At 27.1% G+C, this 21,448-nt stretch overlaps 1 protein-coding gene across 2 annotated transcripts in view; it reads right to left on the bottom strand.

Annotated features, from left to right (window-relative positions):
- The window catches only part of LOC142325054 (uncharacterized), a 64,874-nt gene extending 44,343 nt beyond the window's left edge, over positions 1-20,531 (bottom strand). Inside the window, exons 1-2 of one of the 2 annotated variants that reach the window (XR_012756477.1) lie at positions 12,532-12,893; positions 10,318-10,573 (exon numbers count right to left, since the gene is read on the bottom strand). The gene's annotated coding sequence lies outside the window, so the exon portion shown is untranslated. Of the gene's footprint in view, positions 1-10,317; positions 10,574-12,531; positions 12,894-19,952 lie in introns of those variants that run through there. The other variant, XM_075366346.1, reaches the window with a different exon arrangement.
- Between the last annotated feature and the right edge of the window lie 917 nt (positions 20,532-21,448).

The following is a 21,448-nucleotide window of genomic DNA, read 5'->3' as shown; positions in this document are numbered from 1 at the left end:
ACTTATCTATTTACTGTGTTTTGTTGGTTTAAATTTCTTTTCATATTAAATTTAATTAGCACAGTTAGTCAGTATGTTAGTGAATTATTTGAACTTTCAAAAAATTATGAGTATATATATATAAAATTATTTAATTGAAAAACAATTACAGTTTTTTGGCAAGGCTTACAAGTAATTATCTCCTAAAACTGCCATCAACATTGCAGGAGAGTCAAATGATGAAATTATCACATTTGAACCTCCGAGACTCTATTTAATATTTATTTATATTGATGGCATAATTAGATGGGAAATTGACCCTAGTATTAAAATGACCAGTTGACATCCTATGAACACTTTTCTTTAATTGCACCATAGAACTAGAATATATATATATACAGCATCATGTAAGATGAAACAAATATAATAGGTATAATTTAGTAAATTAAATTCAGTTTTGTTTTTGTAATTAAGTTAAAATGCAGTTGGCTTTTATCATAAAACATTTGGATCGTTTCACGTTTTAGAAAACATAGAAAAGTTAAAAGTTAACATAGAAAAGTTGTTAGAAAAGTTACTAATTGATTATCTCCGTACTGCTTATGAAATGTGTGTTCAGGTTAACCCAATATTAAAAAATCTGATAAATACAGAAAAAATTATTTCTTTTTTCACACCACACCTTAGTCTACTTTTTTTTTGAAAAGTTGGAAATGATTGCCTGTCAAATATGGTAATAACAGTATTATGTAGTCAATGTTGGCAATATTGAAATGAAAAATTATTCAAATCTTTCATTTCAGTATAGTAATTTTTTGTTTAAAAAAATTTTACTTATTCAAAAAAATTCAGGTTAATTCATAAAAAAAACATGCAAATGAGCTATCAGAAGAATCTCTTCTACAAAGTAAAATAAAATGTTATAAGTAGTATATTTGGTAAAATAAGCAAATAAAAAATTAATAAGTCTTTATTACGATTGGAGTATAAAAAAACACTATAGATCATGTCACTATAAGATAAATTATAAATATAAACAAATTATGAAATAAAAAATAGATATATATTAAGTTCATTTTAATTATTTAAATATAATTACATAAAATAATGTTAAGATAAATATATTAAGTATTAAAAAACATTACTACAAAATCATTCAGAAGCCGCTACTGAAAATTATTTTGATCATATATTAATTACATATGTACACGTTGGACGAGCTGCAAATAAATTTTTTTTTTATTTTTTTTCAATTAGTATTATTTAAATAAACTCTGTGTAAAAATATTCAGGAATTGTGTGAGATAATGATTAAGGAGGAACTGAGATTGCTTGGTATGTACTTTGATAATTAGTGTCTGAAACCTAACACAACAGAGAAAAGCTGCTTCCATTTAAGTTACAAAAATGCCAGAGAGTTGCTAAAGGTCTTATTTGTGGGGAAAGAACTGCGACACAAAACAAACCGAAAGTACCTCAGCTTGATGCATGACAAAATCCTGACCTACAAGCAGCATACTTCCTTGCCGCGCTGTCTGGCTTCGAGTCCCAGTCAGGCTCAATATTTTTACACCCTAAAAATTAATTTCATAATTAGAGAAAAAATAACTAGATATTAATATCTTCAATTCAAATTAATACATTATTTAAGATAAGTAGATATGAATATTTCTTTTAGTAATGCGTGATGATAAAAGTTCCTTGCCGCGCTGTCTGGCTGGCGCCTGGTAACTTGCTAACGAAACGTTTTCGGACCTATGTTTATATGAACTTTTTATTTTTAGCCACTAGAATGAGTTGTCAAAGTATTGTCCTATCCTCCTGAATCACTCTGTATATTGAGTTTGATTACGAATATAAACTGATTATTAGATGATATAAATAAATAAGTGAAAATCTCGTTATAAGCTCCTTTGTGTATGGTTGGCTGTTATAGTAATACGTACATTCATAGTTTAAGTGAAAAGTTATTCTCTTTAATATTTTATGTAATTATAAGTTTGTCAAGACTGATAATAAATTATAATAATAAAAAAATAAAATAGTTTAATATTAGACAACATATAACGGATGGTCTGTTGTTAAAAAAAAAAAAAAAACTGATCGTGAATGAAACAGTTTGCGGACCAAATTTTACATGGAGTAATTTTTGATGACGCTATGTTGTTTATAAGTAGAGGTTGTTGATGATGTATGTCGATAGACATACAGTCAACATACATATAGTCAGAAAAACATTATGACTACAAAAAAACATTACGAAATCTAACCAGTCTTGTACTTATTGGCGGGGAATTGTCGGTAGAGTATTACTCAATACTACAGTGCCTCTAGTCGATATTGTTGTTTAAACCTTAACATGATCCACTTGTTAATGTATCCAGTTTACTTTTTAATGAGATATTATGATTAAAGAAAGTTTTATTTTTTCGTTAATATTATTACAATTTCTGAAATAAAAATTTGCAATTGCTTTATTCTTTGTTTGTACTATTCAAATTATTTATCAGGTTAAAAATGTTAGACTCGAGATTAAATTCATTTATTTTTACAAAATAAATTAATAAATTTAATAATAATAAATTAATTAATTTACAGTATTTATCTCTTAATAATGTATCCAAATAGTTCTAAATAGTAGCAAAACAATATAAAAAAAAGCAAATAAAACGAAACAAGTTAAATATTTGGTTATAGTTTGGGTTATTTGACCATTAATTAACCAGAGAAGTAAAATACATCCATCGTATATCAAATTTAACAGTACGTGATATAAGCAAAGTGTATTTCTGTGTAAAAAGAAAGTTTTTAAACATGTAATTTTACATGTTCTAAGTCTGGTAACGAGAGTGAAGCATACTAGCAAGAAAAAATTCGTATCGGTATCGTTATTAAAAATATACTGATTACTGAGGCTCCTGGGTTCAACTCCCAGATAATTTACCATTTGTTCACCGATATCAGTTCGTGTCGTTAATTATTTATAAATCAATATATACTTAGGAATAACACAAAAAAGCAACTAATTTTTGCTTGGAAAGGAAGCAAGATATAACATTTTAATAAATTTGTATAAATATATTTTTCAAATTTATCGGCTTTGGTAGTAGTTTTTATTTAAATTATATATATATATATAAAGGAGCGGAGCTACCAATAAAATTTTAACGAAGTTTATACAAAAAAAATTTAGAACATTCTATCAGTTTTTATTTTTGTAATTACAAAAGGTTTGGCTATAACAAATTTGAATGAGAAAAAAATAAATTTATACAGAGTAATACATTTCAATATATATAATTAAAATTGTGCGCGCGTGTGTGATTATACAAATAAATAAATAATTTAATTAATATATTATTTATAAAGAGATAATAAGGTTTACTTAAACTGAAAATTACTTCAAAATTATGTAAGACACCCGTTCGTTTCGGTTAACGTACAGACATTAATATTCTTAATAGGGAGTTGTATTCATAAAACACAGTTCTAACATTTACTGATGCTATGACAGACGCTATGTTGCCATTTAAACTGATTTTTTTCCCGCCTTGCCAGTGTACTCGCCACAGTTGGGTATCAGATAAATCGCTGCGTTGCATTTGTCTTATATCTTATTCAATTCATTTTCATAGAATAAATCTTCCAACAACCTAACCAGTAAGGAAATTAATAAAAAAAATTTTTTATTACTTATGGTAAAATTTTTATAATTTTTTTTCTTAATTTAATAACGAATCATTATATTATCATTTTACTATTTTTTATAAAAAAAATAAATATAAAAAAAAATAAATAAATTTCCAACAATATTTAAAGTTGATGTTATATTTTCCATTTGCAATACGGTTGTACTACTTATTTGCGATTGAGAGCTTTTCAACGATATATCATAAATGGTACTTATTTTCATTGGTTCCAGAGTTATAGCCAAGTAAAAGTTTAATGAAATATTTGGATTTTACAAGGAGAAGGCACATCGGTTTGAATCAGACTTCATCTCCTTTTTTTAACTTCTTTTATTTAAATATGTTGATTTATTAATTTATTAAACTCTCATTGTAAAAAAACTTTTACTATGAATAATAATTCAGTAATAACCAAAAAGAAAAAAATATCATGAATTTTTATGAAATAAAATTACATACTTTTTCATTTAAAAAAAAAACGTGTAAATATAATTTTATTTATTAACCTGTGATTGTAAAAAAATTACAATAAATAATAATTCAATAATATGAAGAAAAAAACATCAAAAAATTCTTTATTAAAGAATTAGAGGATCGTATTTCACTTTCAAATGAAATAAGTTTATACCAAATGAAGCAAAAAATGTGTATATGTAATTTAATAGGCATACAAGGAAGTCATGTGGTGTCCCACATCAATTTTTTTTTTTAATTATGACAGTGAGGTAGATAAATATTTTCGTACGTAAAAAATTAACGGGATTCGGATCCAGAACCTTTTGGATATAAATCAATTTTGTGATACATTTAATCTGATAAAGTAAAATGAAGTGTACATTGTTTTGTCAACCAGAACGGTAGTAATAAAAAAAAAAAAAAAAACAAGAAAATTGTATCCTGTTACCATTTTAATACGTATTATGTGTTGACTATTAGTGAAGCGTGTCAATTGATTTAATTTCTAATGCAGTAAATTTTTTGTAAAAAAATACTCTTCCCGTACATTTTTTGGGTCAATGAAATCAAAAGAATGAATTCGTGATGTACAAAAAATTTCAAGTTTTAAGTCTGTTGCGTAATTAAAGAATAATGGAGGGCGCGCGCGCTCACACACACACACACACACACACAATGTTTTATTAACTTACTCGTATGTATTGTTAAACCAGTCAGAGTGACGTTGCATCTGAATTAACGTTCTTTTTGTATAGTAAAGAATTCTGGGTTCGATTTCCGGTTACGTTATCTTACATTATTATCAAAATTCATAACATGAAAAATTAAAAATCATAACCTAAATAAAATTGGGTGAATAGTAACTGACGTTTGTCGGCCTCCGTGGCGCGAGTGATAGTGTCTTAGCCTTTTGTCCGGAGGTCCCGGGTTCGAATCCCGGTTAGGCATGGCATTTTTACACGCTACAAAATTATCATTTCATCTCATCTTGTGAAGCAAATACATAACGGATGGCCCGAGGAAAGGAACAAATATATATAATATACTTTGTATGTTGTCAATACGATTAAAATAAATTAAAAAAAAAAAAGAAATGGTTATAAATATTCGTTTTATTTATTGAGAGATAATTTTACAAATTATACTGCGCTATCGTAGACAAAACTGCTCGCCGACGCGCTGTCTACTACTCCAGTTGCTATGAGACGTACAACTGTTTCAAGGTTAAACTACACAACTGCCGTCTCGAACGCGCGGCTGCATAAAGCACGTTTAACAATAATAATAATTTAAAAATGTTTAATACTGTCTAAAGTAAAGCCATTCGGTTTATTTCTTTTTCACACCTTCCGAGATTTTTATTCTACTTTTAATTTTTTTATCAAATAATATCAAACCTCATCTCTCCAGTATATAAGTTTTTTTTTGTTTTTTTAATGGTTTTATAAATAAATTTAAATGTATGGAGACCAAATTGATTCTAAATTAAGTATTTTATAAATATTAAAAATGCGATTGTGTTTTGAAATGTGATTATGTTATGAGAGTCGAACCCAGGACCTTCAACTTAAGCTTTTTTTAATAATGATACTCGGATATATATTACTAATTGAACTCAACCGGAAATCGAACACAAGACCGTTTTTTTTTTAAATATTGTTTTTTAACATTAATGCATAGTATTTTTAATAAAACTGTTCTGAAGGAAGATCAAGTCTATTCTTTAACGTTACTTAATATTTATTTTTACATTTAGTATGTGATTTTGTGCTGAAACCTAGAATCGAAATCGCGACTTTCAACTTGTCAGTCTTTTTTTAATAGGTAATATCAAAATAAGTATTTTTAAAACCAAGAATCGAACCCACTTACTTCCAATTACACCAATCTTTTTTCTTTCCTTTTTTAGGTTTTTTAATTAACTTAATTATAGACAAAACCTACATTAGAAAAATTGAACTCTGTGAGAATCAAATTGAGTCTAAATTTACGTACTTATTTTTTTTTTATAAGGATTATGCGTGCAATTTATAATAGAATCTTCAATTTATGGTTATTTTTTTAATGCGTAAAACTGATACAGATATTACACATATGGAGTGTTGTCCAAGCTGTAACCGAAGCCTAAAGATTAAATATAAAATTAATACAAAAAATTTAATCTTCTTTAAAAATAATTCCTTAATTCTTTTTTGAACAGAGGAAGGTTAAGAAGTGTAACGATAATAACTTAAAAATATATAACACTTCAACTCGACGAGTACAAAACCTGGCTTACTCGCAGAAATGAATTTACTATTTTAATTCAATAATTTATTATATTAGGTTGGAGGTTGTGTGTGGAAGTATGGTATTGACATTTTGAAGTGAATTAAAATTTCAAGCCTGACCGGTATACGAAACCGGGATCTTTCGGATGAAAGGGAAGATATTACTACTCCACCTCGGCGATTGGCGAGGTGATTAGTTGATACGTGCTGAAGTATTAATTGCATTAACTTATAAACTTCAAAGAATTGTAATAAAAAGAACAAAGATAGAAGATAAAAAGTATAAACTTCTATAGGATGTGATTTTTAGTGAAGATCTAACAAAATAATTAAATAATTTTTTTTTTTAAGTAACAGTACAAGTAAGTAAGTAACGGAGTAACAGTACAAGGTGAAAAGATAAAGATGCTACGATTTGCTGACGATATAGTAATTCTAGCCGAGAGTAAAAAGGATTTAGAAGAAACAATGAACGGCATAGATGAAGTCCTACGCAAGAACTATCGCATAAACAAGAACAAAACGAAAGTAATGAAATGTAGTAGAAAGAACAAAGATGGACCGCTGAATGTGAAAATAGGAGGAGAAAAGATTATAGGGGTAGAAGAATTTTGTTATTTGGGAAGTAGAATTACTAAAGATGGACGAAGCAGGCGCGATATAAAATGCCGAATAGCACAAGCTAAACGAGCCTTCAGTAAGAAATATAATTTGTTTACATCAAAAATTAATTTAAATGTCAGGAAAAGATTTTTGAAAGTATATGCTTGGAGCGTCGCTTTATATGGAAGTGAAACTTGGACGATCAGAGTATCTGAGAAGAAAAGATTAGAAGCTTTTGAAATGCGGTGCTATAGGAGAATGTTAAAAATCAGACGGGTGGATAAAGTGACATATGAAGAGGTATTGCGGCAAATAGAGGAAGAAAGAAGCGTTTGGAAAAATATAGTTCAAAGAAGAGACAAATTTATAGGCCACATACTAAGGCATCCTGGAATAGTCGCTTTAATATTGGAAGGACAGGTAGAAGGAAAAAATTGTGTAGGCAGGCCACGTTTGGAATATGTAAAACAAATTGTTAGGGATGTAGGATGTAGAGGGTATACCGAAATGAAACGACTAGCACTAGATAGGGAATCTTGGAGAACTGCATCAAAGCAGTCAAATGATGAAGACAAAAAAAAAATTCAAAAGAAAATATAGATTTCTCTTTTAATACAGTTTCTAAAATACATTTCCTGTTTCAGTAATAATAATTATTAAAGTATTCAATACATAAAACAGTAAAATTAAGATAGTTCCTGTGAGATGTTCATTGTACTAAGAAATGTGTACTTATTTTCAGTAGGCCACTAATGGTAGCGAAGCGCAACAAAGAACAAATACATATAAATTATATTTACTATTTATACAAATAATGTATCTAGATTTAATATAAAAATTAGGCATTCCTATAAAATTATTTAAAACATTAAAGTCATTTTTTTAATTTTACCTTTATAAAATTATTTTAGTTCATTTATAAAACTGATGAATTAATTTTATAAAAATTTCGCGATATTGATGTATCAACATCAAAGAAAAAAAAAATTAAAACACCCTTCTTATTTTGAATAAAAAAATTTGTAAACTGGAAGATTATTAAATAACTAGAATAGATTTTAAATTTAAAAATATCATTAAAACACGAGATTTCATCTAAAAAAAGTGCATCATATAAATTGTAGCAAGATACTTTTAAAAATCATGTTGAAATTTTAATTTAGTTTTCATTAAACTATAAATGAAAAAAAAGAAATGTTTAATTTTAAACCGATATATTAAAAAAAAAAAGTTGTATACAGTAAATTAAATCAAATGTTCATAAATTTAAAATAATGTCCTAAACTGTGTGGACTTCCTTTCTAGAAAATTCTTCAGTTACCATACAAACGATATGCATAATAGTAACCGATTTTGATGAGACTGAGAAATGTCTCTTAATTGGCACGACATTATAAGTTTTACAAACAACTTTATTACTTTTCTTTGTTTTTGACTGGTATATTAAGAGTTTACTCGCTATATTTTATGTTCTCTAAGACGGAAAAGATATTATTATTTCATCAATTAATATAATGAAAATTGGTAAATATAAAATTAATTTGGTTATAAATTATTTTCTTTTTTTTAAATTTAAATTAAATACCTTAGAATAAATAATTCATAAAATCATTTTATTAAAACATTTGCAGTGAAGAAATTCGAAAAATTCAAATTAGCTTAGTATGGTTTTAGCAGTCAACTACTGATTTCTGTTGAAAGAGGAAGTTAAATCCGTGCGTAAATATTTACTTGATTTACTGATAATCTATTTTTATTGTAATTGTACAGTTTTTAGGTAAGATAATATTTAAGTTTATTATTTTATTTATTAATATTATTTAACTACATATGTTTCGTAAAAATCATGTTTGTAACTTTCACGTAGGTTAACAATAAATTTTAATCTATTGTAAGTTTAATATTGGATAAATTTATATTCTCTGAGAAAATAAAAATATAAATTACAACTGTAAGTAAAAGAAATACTAAAGTTTATAAATATTTTTTAAGGTGGATTATCTACGTATTACAGTTTAATTATCATATAATTAAGACACTCAGGCAATTTAATAACCTAATAAAACGATTACGAAAGTTCTTGTTATAACAGACACCTTTTTCTTTTAAGATAATTAAATCATTTTATCCCTCACACACACACACACACACACACACACACACACACACACACACACACACACACACACACACACACATATATATATATATATATATATATATATATATATATATATATATATATATATATATATATAGAGAGAGAGAGAGAGAGAGAGAGAGAGAGAGAGAGATCAAAAGACTTTGCTTTAAAGGAGACACAGAAGCGACTAATGGTTATAAATAACTGGTAATCTATTCGATAGTTTACAATAGAAAATGAATATAATTTTATGCTACCGTTTTTTTTTTTGTCTTCAGTCATTTGACTGGTTTGATGCAGCTCTCCAAGATTCCCTATCTAGTGCTAGTCGTTTCATTTCGGTATACCCCCTACATCCTACATCCCTAACAATTTGTTTTACATATTCCAAACGTGGCCTTCAATCGACAAAACCATTTGTCGATCAACGCTCTCGCCTTTTAATTATGAGCAATGAAATTTTGAAAAACGGAAAAATCGCGATAGAAATAAAACGAGTTAAAATTCCCCCGTAGTAACTTTTTTATTACGTTTTACCTTCAGAATTACATCCAATGACAAACATTATTCGCTAACTAATTAATTAGATTCGCCTAATTAAGGTCATATTTTATTAAGGCACATTTGTTAACGATTAAAAAATAACATTTGAATAACATTAAAATCTGGAGTTAAGCTTCCCTCATCACCCCTAACATATGGAAAAAACATCAATCGGTAGGTAAGGATTTTCAAATAAAAATACAAATTGACTGTACTAATTCGTTTAACTATTAGAAGAATAAAATACATATACATACACAAACATGCGCGGGCGCACGCAAACTCACACAAAGATACAAACAAAAACAATCAAACAAAAATCAACAATAATTTGATGTTTATAAAGGATTAGGACACACAGAGAGAGAGGGAAAGAAAGAAAGAATGAAAAAAAGAGAGTGTGAGAGAGAGTGACCGAGCGAGAGAGGGGTTTTAAACAAATTATTCAATACTACTTTTTAAAATATAATACAAAAACGTAATACTTTAGATTCTATATTAACTATATAATTAAAAAACGAAACATAGGTGACCACTTAAAAATTAAATATATACGTATTTTAATTAAAATCCTTATGTTTTAATAATTATGTATTAGATAGAACAAATAAAATATGTAAAAAAAAATACATACCAAGATGTTAAAATAAAGACGTTAATTTTGTCTATACAAAGCAACACACACATTGATGATACGTAAATTTAAACCTCGACTGGATCGGATGAGTTAGACTGTATACTGTATGTACGTTCATCTCCGCGTACAATCGGTGATCTTCGGTCATACACGTCTTAACTTGAACAATACAGATTAATGTTACTGTTCTTGTGGTAGTTTTATATGAATTACGTAACACACGTGCGCGCACCCTCACATATACACTCGAGATCTATTTAAAACATAAAATAAATGATTAAAATAAATCTTACAATAAACTGTTAAACATAATTTAAAATTCATTTTATGCGTAAATATTTTTATTTATTAATAACAGTTAAATAGCTAAATAAAGGTTTATTAAAAACAAAAAAAAAATAGATTAATATCAAAAAATTAAATTAAAAAACCATTTAGAAATCGAACCCAGGTTTTAGAAAATATACTGATATAAATTAAGCATACCACTCTTCTGATCACCGTAGCGGAGTGGTAGCCTCTCGGCATTTCATCTGGAGGTCCAAGATTCGAATTGTAATCAAAATATATTTGATTACACATAAAAAATTATTTTAAAAAAAACTTAACTAATATTTATATTAACATTAATAAAAAAAGGAGACATATTATAAAAACCCTGCAAAAAGTAAAAAGTAAGAATTAAAACAAATTGAAAATTTTAAACAAAAAAATATAAAATATTAACAAATATAAAAAATAAAAGAATACCTTGTGATCTGGGGGTGTCCAAGTTAAAAATCGATCCCGAGACCTTCAGTACATTATTCATTTGCTGTACTATCTCTACTAACTGTGTTACGATAACAGTATATTATCAAAATGAAAATGAGACACAGTTAAATATTTTGTTCAATGTTAACAGCTAATTACTATATAAGAACGAAGTAAGACAAAATCTGAACAAACATAGATTAAATTTCAAACATTACTTTTTGTTAGATTAATAAAAAATAAATCTCTCTTTGTGTGTGTGTGCGCGCGCGCGCGTAAAGTAGTAATCGGCTACGATAGATAAATTTTGAAATAATGAAATCATATCATTACATCCTTATGTACCACTCGTTAATCTTTTCTATAATCTATAATAATTTGTAGTTCGGCTGTTTTTCTTTAAAATAATTAGCTATTGAAGAAGTTACAATCTAATTGTGGAAAATTCTTCACATACCAATCTGGAATCGAACCCAAGACCTTTGGTATGTTATGTAGCAAGGAAGTACGCTTTCTGTGACACGGTCGCGGCGACATTACATTTTTATTGTTAATTATAATATTCGATTTTTTAAATTTCTGCTTTAAATTAAAATAAAACAATGTTTAGTAAAAAAGAAAAATTATAAAAGCACGCACGCGAATGTACTTTTATATATATGTGCAATAATCACGTTTACGTGCGTGGTTATAATTAATCGAATATTAGGTAAAATTAAATAATTGAAAGTCTCCACTCATTTACTCGTTTATGTACCGTTAGCCATGTTCTTTAGTTAACAGATACAAGTAAATTAAAAAAATTGCTTTCATTTATTCATTAGTCTAGTCTTTTTTTAATAAAAAAAAGTAAAAAAAATGAAAAAGAAATTAGAACAAACATTTTGGCTAAATTTTTGTCGAAAAAAAATTAATAATAAATCTGACCATGTAACATAAAAACCGACCGTTTTGATCTACAGAACATATCAATGTAAATTTCAAGAAAAGTGAGAAAATATTTGTAAAGTATTTCATATGAATAACAAAGGCAATTTATCTTTCTAAAATAGATAGCTAATTTATTAATTACCAAATGTAGACACAGGCAAACGGTTTTGTTGTTAAACAGAAATCTAAATTTTTAAAACAAAAAACAGAACTTCAATAATTAACTTCCACCATAATTAATTTAGTCTACAAAAGATTCAGCAAAACCCCTCTTATAGTGTAACGGTACTTACTTGAAAGCAAATTATTTTAGTTACATATTTTTATAAAGTAATCTGTACTTAATTTTAATTAAAATAGCAAGAATAAAAATATATTTGGCTAACCTAAAAATAATCATTTTTGCCAAAATAAAATGTTTAGTTCATTAAACTCCCAAATTCCTCCAATATGTTAACCAATATAATCACATTATTTAATTGTGTATTAATTTCTTATTACAAAATATTATAATTTGAAAGAACTTACCTCATTTACACGTAGAATTATTTTCTATACGGTTGTCAGATTCACGTAAAATATATTTAAATATACTGAATTCTCTAAATACAAATAATCAAATAAACAAAATTTGATAACGGTTTTAAAAACACAACTACAAATCGTGAAGAAATAAACTTTATTTACTGTATGACAACGTTAATCTTTAATAACACTTTTAATATATTAATCACTTTTAATAGATTAATATCAGAAAGAAAATGTTAGATAATATTATTATGTAAGATTTTTTGATTTTTTTACATCGCTGAATATAATGGAAACAGCTAATAATATTATAATCAATTATAATTTTTCATCAACGTAACACACATTTTGATCTACGTAGTTGTTTTGATAAATTTCGAGCGAACCAGGGGGAGAACGTGAGAGTCAAATGCATTCACATTCTCTCTGCTCTCTCCCCCCTCTCTCAGCCAACATACGTACAAACTAACCGCAGTAGTAATATTTTTCCTCCCTTCTATTGTTCAGAAGCCATCTTTTTTTTATATTGTTAGGTTATTTTTACTCTTAATTGAATCTCGTGTATTAAAAGTGATTAAATACGATGACTGAAGTTTCGAATTTTTTTTAAAAATATTTTTTGTCCAGATAAATTTTTTTTTGTGTGTAGTGACAGAGCTTGGGTTATTAATCCTAGGATATCATATTCGAATCCTAATCAGACTCATTAAAATTGTACGAACCACTGTTTTACAGTGTAAAATTTATTATGATGTTTGGTATCATTACTTTCAACGACAGTGTAATATATGTCTATAATGTCAGTTTAAACTTCAACATCATCAGTTAAAAGTTCTGATCACTTTTAAATTGATAACGATGTTTTGAAAAAAAAATCGGGCATCATTACTTTCAGCGAAATCGGTATGATAGGTGATAAAGGTTGTAAATTGATTTTTTTTTTATGATAGCTAATGACGTTATCTTATATATATTATACATAAGAAAGGGTATATCTTATATTAAATAATGATTTCTAAAAAAAGGGCGTATCTCAAAAATGGTCCACACAGACGATTTCTAACGAAATTTTGAAAGGCTTACTCGAAAGTGTGTTTTCCAACTTCCTGGAACGATAGCCGGCAGTTTCATGTGTCTAGGTCCAACCGTTCTCGACATACTAGCGCGAGCGAAATTCGCATATGTCAGTTCACCTTATGTAAATGAATGAAAGGTGGTTTTCATGCGATTTTTTAAATTTATAATTTTTTTTACGACCATAACGACGCCCGACGTTATGGATCGGGCGTCGTTATGGATTATAATTTTTCATTAATATATATATTTTTTTAATTGTGGAGAATTATAATTTTTCAGTAGGGAAGAAGCGGAGCTACAATAGAATTTAAGGAAGTTTATAAAAAAAAAAAAAAAAATAGTAAATTTTATCAATTTTTATTTTTGTAATTATAAAGGTTTAGCTAAAACAGATTTCAAGAGAGAAAAAAAAAATATTTATATAGAATAGTATATTTTAGTATTTATATATAATTAAAATTGTGCGCGCGTGTGAGTATACAAATAAATAAATAATTTAATATATTATTTATTAAGAGATAATAAGGTGGTTTACTGAAACTGAAAATTATTAAGACACCCCGTAAAATTTACGTATAAATTATTACTTGTTTTAAGTACTCGAGTTACCAGAGATTTTCTTGTAACAAAATTCAGAATTAATTCAGATTCAAATTAAATATAATCTGAGATTAATGTTTATTAAATTGTCGATTATTCGGATCTCCATATTTCAAACATTATGTGACTTAAAAGCGGTGACAAATCTGAGAGAAAAATAATTATTAAAATACTGAAAAAAATCGCTTGTTGAACCAAGACTCAGATTTAAGCAAGTTTGTAACTATCACGCGTCTTATAAAATTGTCTTTTACAATTTTTTTAATTGTAATACTTTTTTTAATTAATAGTACTAACTGTACTATACTGCATCTTAAGTGAAAAATAATATTTTTTTCTTTTACCTCATACCCAGCGGGGGAACACATGCGCAAGTAAGGAGTATTTCAGACTCTTATTGAAGATAAATGAAGTTGTGTGTCTCGACATTTGTTATCTTACACGGTTCTGGAAGCAGGTCGTGTTAAATGTAATTAAAATATTTAATATTTCCTTTTTTAAATATGAATGGAGCCAACCGGATGGAGATTCAGGCAATTCCGATTGTCATTTAGTATTTTTGTTTTATTTCACCAATACGTAACGTTAAATTTTTTTTTGTTAATCGATGCGTTCCCGTAAGCTGCGAGGTAACATTTTTGAAAAAAGAATGCAACATAGTAAAATTTCTTATGCGAATGTGTTTACTTTCAATAACAAAGGAAGGTTTAATATTAAACTGTCTGTGTTGGTCGGTCGATCGGTATTATGAGAAATGAAACTACAGTGTAGGACATTTTAGATGGTGTGGTTACTTTCATAATTATTTAGCTGTGGCAGTTGAGAAATTAGTTGTTTGTGCGACGGTATTTGCAGTGGTGGGGAGCGACAAAGATATTACATATGTGCAGTATGGAATCCAGCGGCCATCACGGGTTGATTACACAGTTCATTGACTGCGGTAAGTAATTTTATATTATTTTAATATAGCATAAAATAAGTATCATTATTTTTGTAACTATAGTTTACCTATTGTACCCATACTTATCACGTAATAAATTTTATAATACAATTTGCACTCTTATTTATACAAAATAAATTAACTAATTCGTATAGCCAAACATTTCTAACATTGTTTTCTAATTCTAATACCGGCAAAATAATACCCCAAAAATAAACAAACAGAAATGAAATGACTTATAAATTTTTCGTTATCCTGGTTATAAGTTTTACGTTAATCGACCAATAAAATAATCGAGGAAATAAAATTATTGCACAGTCTAAACGAACTGGTTAAGCAAAGTTTGTTTTATGTGTTAAAAATAATTATTTTATAATTTTAGATAATTTAAAATCTTTAGTCGCAAGTTAGGACAGATTCGTTACTTTCTGGACCCAAGCTAAGAATCGAACCTGATCTTCCATACAACATAGACAAGTACGCCTTTGCCATCGATGCGGTGATAAATTAATTTATAGTTTTACTGATTTCAATTACAGAGCAATATTTGTAGTTTGTAAAATAACATTGCCTAAGCTAGAAAAATAATGTCAAATTCGTGCCATTACAACTTTTTAATTAATCTGTACAATAGATTACAAAATTGCTATTTTTTTAGGCTTTTTAATTTATTTTTTATTTACCAAGATAATAGTAAAAAAATGAACAAATCCACCTTAATCAAACCAAACTGTTCTCATGTAACCCAACACAATACTTCAAAGTTATTGAGGCTGTGGTACATTTTTCCTAATCTATTACTGTTTGTTATTAGGATCATTAGACATCTTCTCTTGCACCATTAACCAAACATTTAAAGAAATCCTAGTTGCTATAGTTTATAGGTGTTCAGACTCAAGTATCAATTCTTCTTTATTAGTTAGTTATTTCTTCTACTTGATAAAGTATTAAATTGTTACAAATTTCAAATCAACAGCTGACATTTACTTAATATTTCTTATAAATCTATACATAAATAAACTGTTTCATTCTTCTTACTCTTTTATAAAAGTAAATATTCAGCTAGCCTATTATATCAGTAATTAATATTAGTAATTCATTTTTATTAAGGTACTGTTCAGCCTAAATTTAGAGCTCTTACTGTCAACATACACACACATTAACATGTATCTTTTTTATCAATAATGTAAAATTATTTAAATGTTAACATGTAATAATCATTATTACTTATTAAAATTAATAAAATTAAACTTATTAAAATTAATACTTAATCATCAACTGGACAATGTCTTTTATTGACAACAAAATATGAACCGGAAAAGTTAATATGTAGGTTAATTACACCTAACTGAGATATTACACCGAAGCGGTTAGTTATTCAAACATATTTTGCTCCTCAAACACGGTTATTGAAGGTTCTACAATTCAATACTTAAATTCATAATTAATACCAGAGAAATGATATTGGAGATTCAGATATTATTAATCATTGTAATTGGGTTTGCAACAATTCATATTTAAATTTATCTTTATTATTATCCAAAACAATTTGTATACAAGAGGTACTTTCATTAACTTTAATTTAATTGTGGAATAAGTGAAGGTTGATACTGTAAAATTTAACATTTTTTCAGCTATTTTATCAAAGTTTTTTTTCTTATAAAGTAGAAATACTAATAAACTAGCTTAAATATAGGATCAATGCCACTTTTTTTTTGTCTTCAGTCATTTGACTGGTTTGATGCAGCTCTCCAAGATTCCCTATCTAGTGCTAGTCGTTTCATTTTGGTATACCCCCTACTATATTTTAAATTAACTGTTCTTTCTACAGTAGTAATCTATGCCTTTGTAATTGTCATTTCAGACATTGTAAAAAGACAGGAGGAAATGTTATAAGTACAGCGACTTAAAACAAACTAATAGTAACTTACTGAGACAGGCTTTCTTGCATGACCCCACATCAAAATGAAATAAAGTGTATTGAGAATGGACCTAATACAAGGTCCTCAGATATTATTTGCAAACAAGTTTTCTTCAAATTTATTCCCGTCAAATATTCCATATATTACTACATCTACTTCAGAATTAAAAAACACGATTCAAACAAAGTTTAAGTAGAGAATAGTTTAGAATTTAAACATTTTGTTCAAGGTAGAAAAAATTATTTATAGAGAAGATATCTAAAAATTAAGAGATAAATTATTATGGAGATTTTAAATGTCTTATATTCATTAAGAATAAATAAAAATTAGATTTTGCTATTGAGAACCAAATTTACAAATACCTTTTTATGATGAAATATTATTTTTGAGTCCTTATATATTTACAATGTAAGGTTTTTATTGAATTTACCATTTTATTTCAATTCACATAATTTTCAATTGATTATGAAGAGCGATAGAAACAAAGACATTTTTCATCTGCTTTAAAAGTTATATAAAGCACAAGTTTTGATTAACAAATATTTATGAATGAGTGACAAGTATCAATATAGGTCTGCATATTTTAGATAACAATACAGAAAAAACATTCTTTGGAAATTAACAATTTATTATAAGTTCAACAATTAATTATACAGACCGTTAAGGTTAGGAATGGATCTAAACAAGTGTAATCCTGATCTAGTAATAAAATTTATTTGATTTGAATGATAGCAAAATGATTTGCTATCATTTATATACTACTATGCTAAATAATTTATTAAAATTTAAATTATCATTCATTTTATGGGTTACAGAGCAATGACCAATGAAAAGGTAAAGTAAAAGATATGTTTACATCAATCTAAGATTTAAAATATGAAATAACTGCTGTGTTGAAGACATTGTTGCAACACAGCTTGAATTGCAATTCAATTTCAAATAATATCTGTTAGAAGTTAACGCAAACAAAGCAGTTGTTAATAATACCAATAAAAACATACAAGATCTCTCAAAACAATTAGATCTCTCTTAATCACACAGAATAATTAGTGCATACTGTATGAGGACCCCGCATCTTACCCTGATCACCAATTTTACACTGAAAGTACAAACGATATGCTTTCTTAATTAAAGATGTAATATTTTTTATATTTGATTTTACGGTAAACTCACTACATACATAACAAAAGGCATTCACATCATTTAGACAATTTTGAGGCATGACAGTGCACTGTTAAAGTTAAGACAGCAATAAGACTGAACCAGATTAATTCATTCCTAAATCCAGTGCTTAATACAAACAACACATTCAGCTACATGTTTTGACCTGCACAGACATGATTAATTTTGTCCATGAAGGCTTACTCTTCAGTATTAGATGCGTCATAATATGTGACTGATATGATTTAATTCTTTGTCTATATTGTTTATTTATAGCTCAGTAATTAAAGTTAAACAATAATAAATTAGCTAGTAAAATACAATATAGGAACTTAAAATGCTAAGTATACATTGAAAAATGAAAAAAATACTATAATTAAAATTAAATAATTTTTCAAAAATGGTGGGCGATAGAAAGATTCTGAGTTCATATTTGTTTTCAGCATTAAAAAACAGATTAAAATCATGTATTGTATGTTAGGAAACAAAAATTATGTTTATCAGTGTAATTTAATAAGTTGAAAAAAGTAAGAACGAAAGATGTCTACTATAGTCATAACTTCCTAATTATGTAAGTAGAAAAAAGATTTAACAAAAAAATTATGTTTAAAAGGAAGTTCCATAATTCTGGAATTTTTTTTAATTAGTGAATTGATAAAATTGAAAATTAAGAGATTTTAAAGCAATTTTAAGAAACGAAATAATATATATTTGTGTAAATAGTAAATCATAATTCCTGTTTAAATCAAATTCTAACCTCACTCATGGAATTACAATATATCTTGTATTTTCATTATTCACTTTTATTTTAATGTAAAGTTATTACAGAATATTCTTTTGTTCTAAGTAAAAAACTGAAGATAAAATTTAAGAAGAAAATTTAACTCATAGTAATGTTGAAAAAGGGGTACAAATATTTAGTAGAATAACTTTTGTTAGAGTACTTCATATCTCTTATTGAAGAGGAAACACATTCAAATTTAAAAATGGTTTGAAGAATGAAAACAAGAAGTTAGAATGAGAAAATATTGGGAAAAAGAAGAATAAATTGTAACTGCATGCATATCTATGCGACTAGAATGAATTTAAAAAACTTTTCATTGCAATTAAAGGATAAAGGTTACAAAAAATGCTTTATTTTATCACTAAAAGTGGATGAAATGTGAAGCTTCAAAAGTTGATCATCCTCTCTAAAATTTTCAAATAACCTAAGCTGAGAAAATTATTCCTGATTGTTTCAAAATAAATATATTTATTATAATAATGAAGAATTGTGATATATCTAGGCACAATGAATATTGTTTTCATTGTTATACGAGATACACATTTATTTGTAAAATAAAGAGAGTAACATTCATTATTAAATATTAAAATAAGATATATTTTAAGATAAAATATAATATCTTATAAGATATATTTTGTACTTTAGTACAAAAGGGTTCAGGTTTACCAGACATATACCTCAGACTCGTTTTGTTTGCAACCTTCTAGAAAAGAAACGATTCCTAGACACTATCACAGGGAACTTAAAAATAATTTAGGAAAGAGGGAATGGTAAATCAAGACAACAAATACTTACAAGAATACAAATACCAGTTGACTGGGACTAGAACACGTTATGTTTGGTTATTTAGTGCACATTTATGTTGCAATAATGTTAACTTAATGTTATTAAATAAATATTTTACTCTACTTATTTCAGGAATCTGTGAATGACCTACCTAAATATGAAGCTTTTTGTGCACAGTACAACGAACCTTGTTCACTGATGATATTTTTATCGAAAAAATATGAAAAAAATTCATAAGGAGATTGCAGTGATTTAATTTTTCAGGCAACGCAACACTTCCAGAAAAATTAATGTCTCTAGGCTGTAAGTTTCCTAATTTCCAAATAGCTTTTATTTCTTTAAAAGATAAGTGATCGTTAGAATCGGTGCTAGTGAGCCTACTGGTACTCAGTTGAATATCTAAAGCATCATTGCTTACCGAAAAGCATCATCGTCTTGTACGATTTCCTCAGGTTCTAGTGGTTCCTCTTAACACTTGATTAAAATCAAGTTCATTAAATAAGGCATTTTCATTAAATTCTGATTCACCTTCATCATCTTCGCTATCACTTGGGAATAGAAGTATCTAAAATATTTTCTTCAATTAGTTTCCGTAATTTATTGTCACTATCCAAAACGAACACACATTTTCCGCACTAGTCATTTAAAAAATTATAGAAAGCCAGATTTTAAACCGTAAATCATAAATTTCACAAATAAAATAAAAACTTGCACGAAGTAAACACACTAAAAGCCAACATAACCTATGATTAGCACATGTGCTGACGGTAGTTGCTATGTGTATGAAGTAGCCATTTGGCTACTGGAATTATTTTGTAGGTATTTTTATTTTATAATCATAAAATAATAAATGTAATATAAAATCGTCTTTAAAAAAATATAGTTTAAACGGAAAATAATTTCTTAAATAGTCAAATAACACAGGGTAATAAGAAATCTGAGTTGAAAGTACCGTATATCACAACCTCTATGGCTATCATTACTCCTCCACGAACTAGATTGAAAATTAAGGAACTAACTCGATCTAGTTCCATATAGGTGGAATTTTCTATTTTGAAAAATAGATGTTCTTTCTTACTTACAAAGCATAAAGTTACTGCGTAGATATGTTACTAAAGAAAGTAAAGTCATCAAACTTGTGGTAGCCATTTGGCTACTTCATGCGCTGTAGGGTTAAATCTGTTAGTGAAGAAGGAAACAAAATAACTGTTGATAAGAAAAATAATTTAATTTTGTCATGAAATAAAGTGTAGTTGATAAAGATTGATTACAATTTGTCATTTTCAACTGAATATATTAACATAAAAATATAGTGTCAGAAATAGACAGTAAACTCTATGAAAGATGACACATTTAAATCTATTAATCAAAATAAACAAAACATTTAAAGTTGATCCAGAAAGTCTATTCTTCACATACAAAACAAGGAAATCTGACTGTCAGTAAATAAACTGTCACAGAATGAAAATGTAGCTGATAAGTATATCATATTGGTTTTATATTACAATCACAAAAATATTCTTAAATTCATAATTTTGATTTAAAAGAAAAATTCAAATTCAAAATTTTATGGTTTTAAAATTATAATATTTGTATAACTAAAAATGTGTGGCTTATAGGCCAAATTGATTATTCTTGTCTTGATAA

Source organism: Lycorma delicatula, chromosome 5, assembly GCF_047948215.1.
Source record: "Lycorma delicatula isolate Av1 chromosome 5, ASM4794821v1, whole genome shotgun sequence".
NCBI classification, from domain to species: Eukaryota; Metazoa; Arthropoda; class Insecta; order Hemiptera; family Fulgoridae; genus Lycorma; species Lycorma delicatula.
The sequence above is the reverse complement of the archived record's forward strand: the minus strand, read 5'-3'. Positions and strand labels throughout refer to the sequence as shown.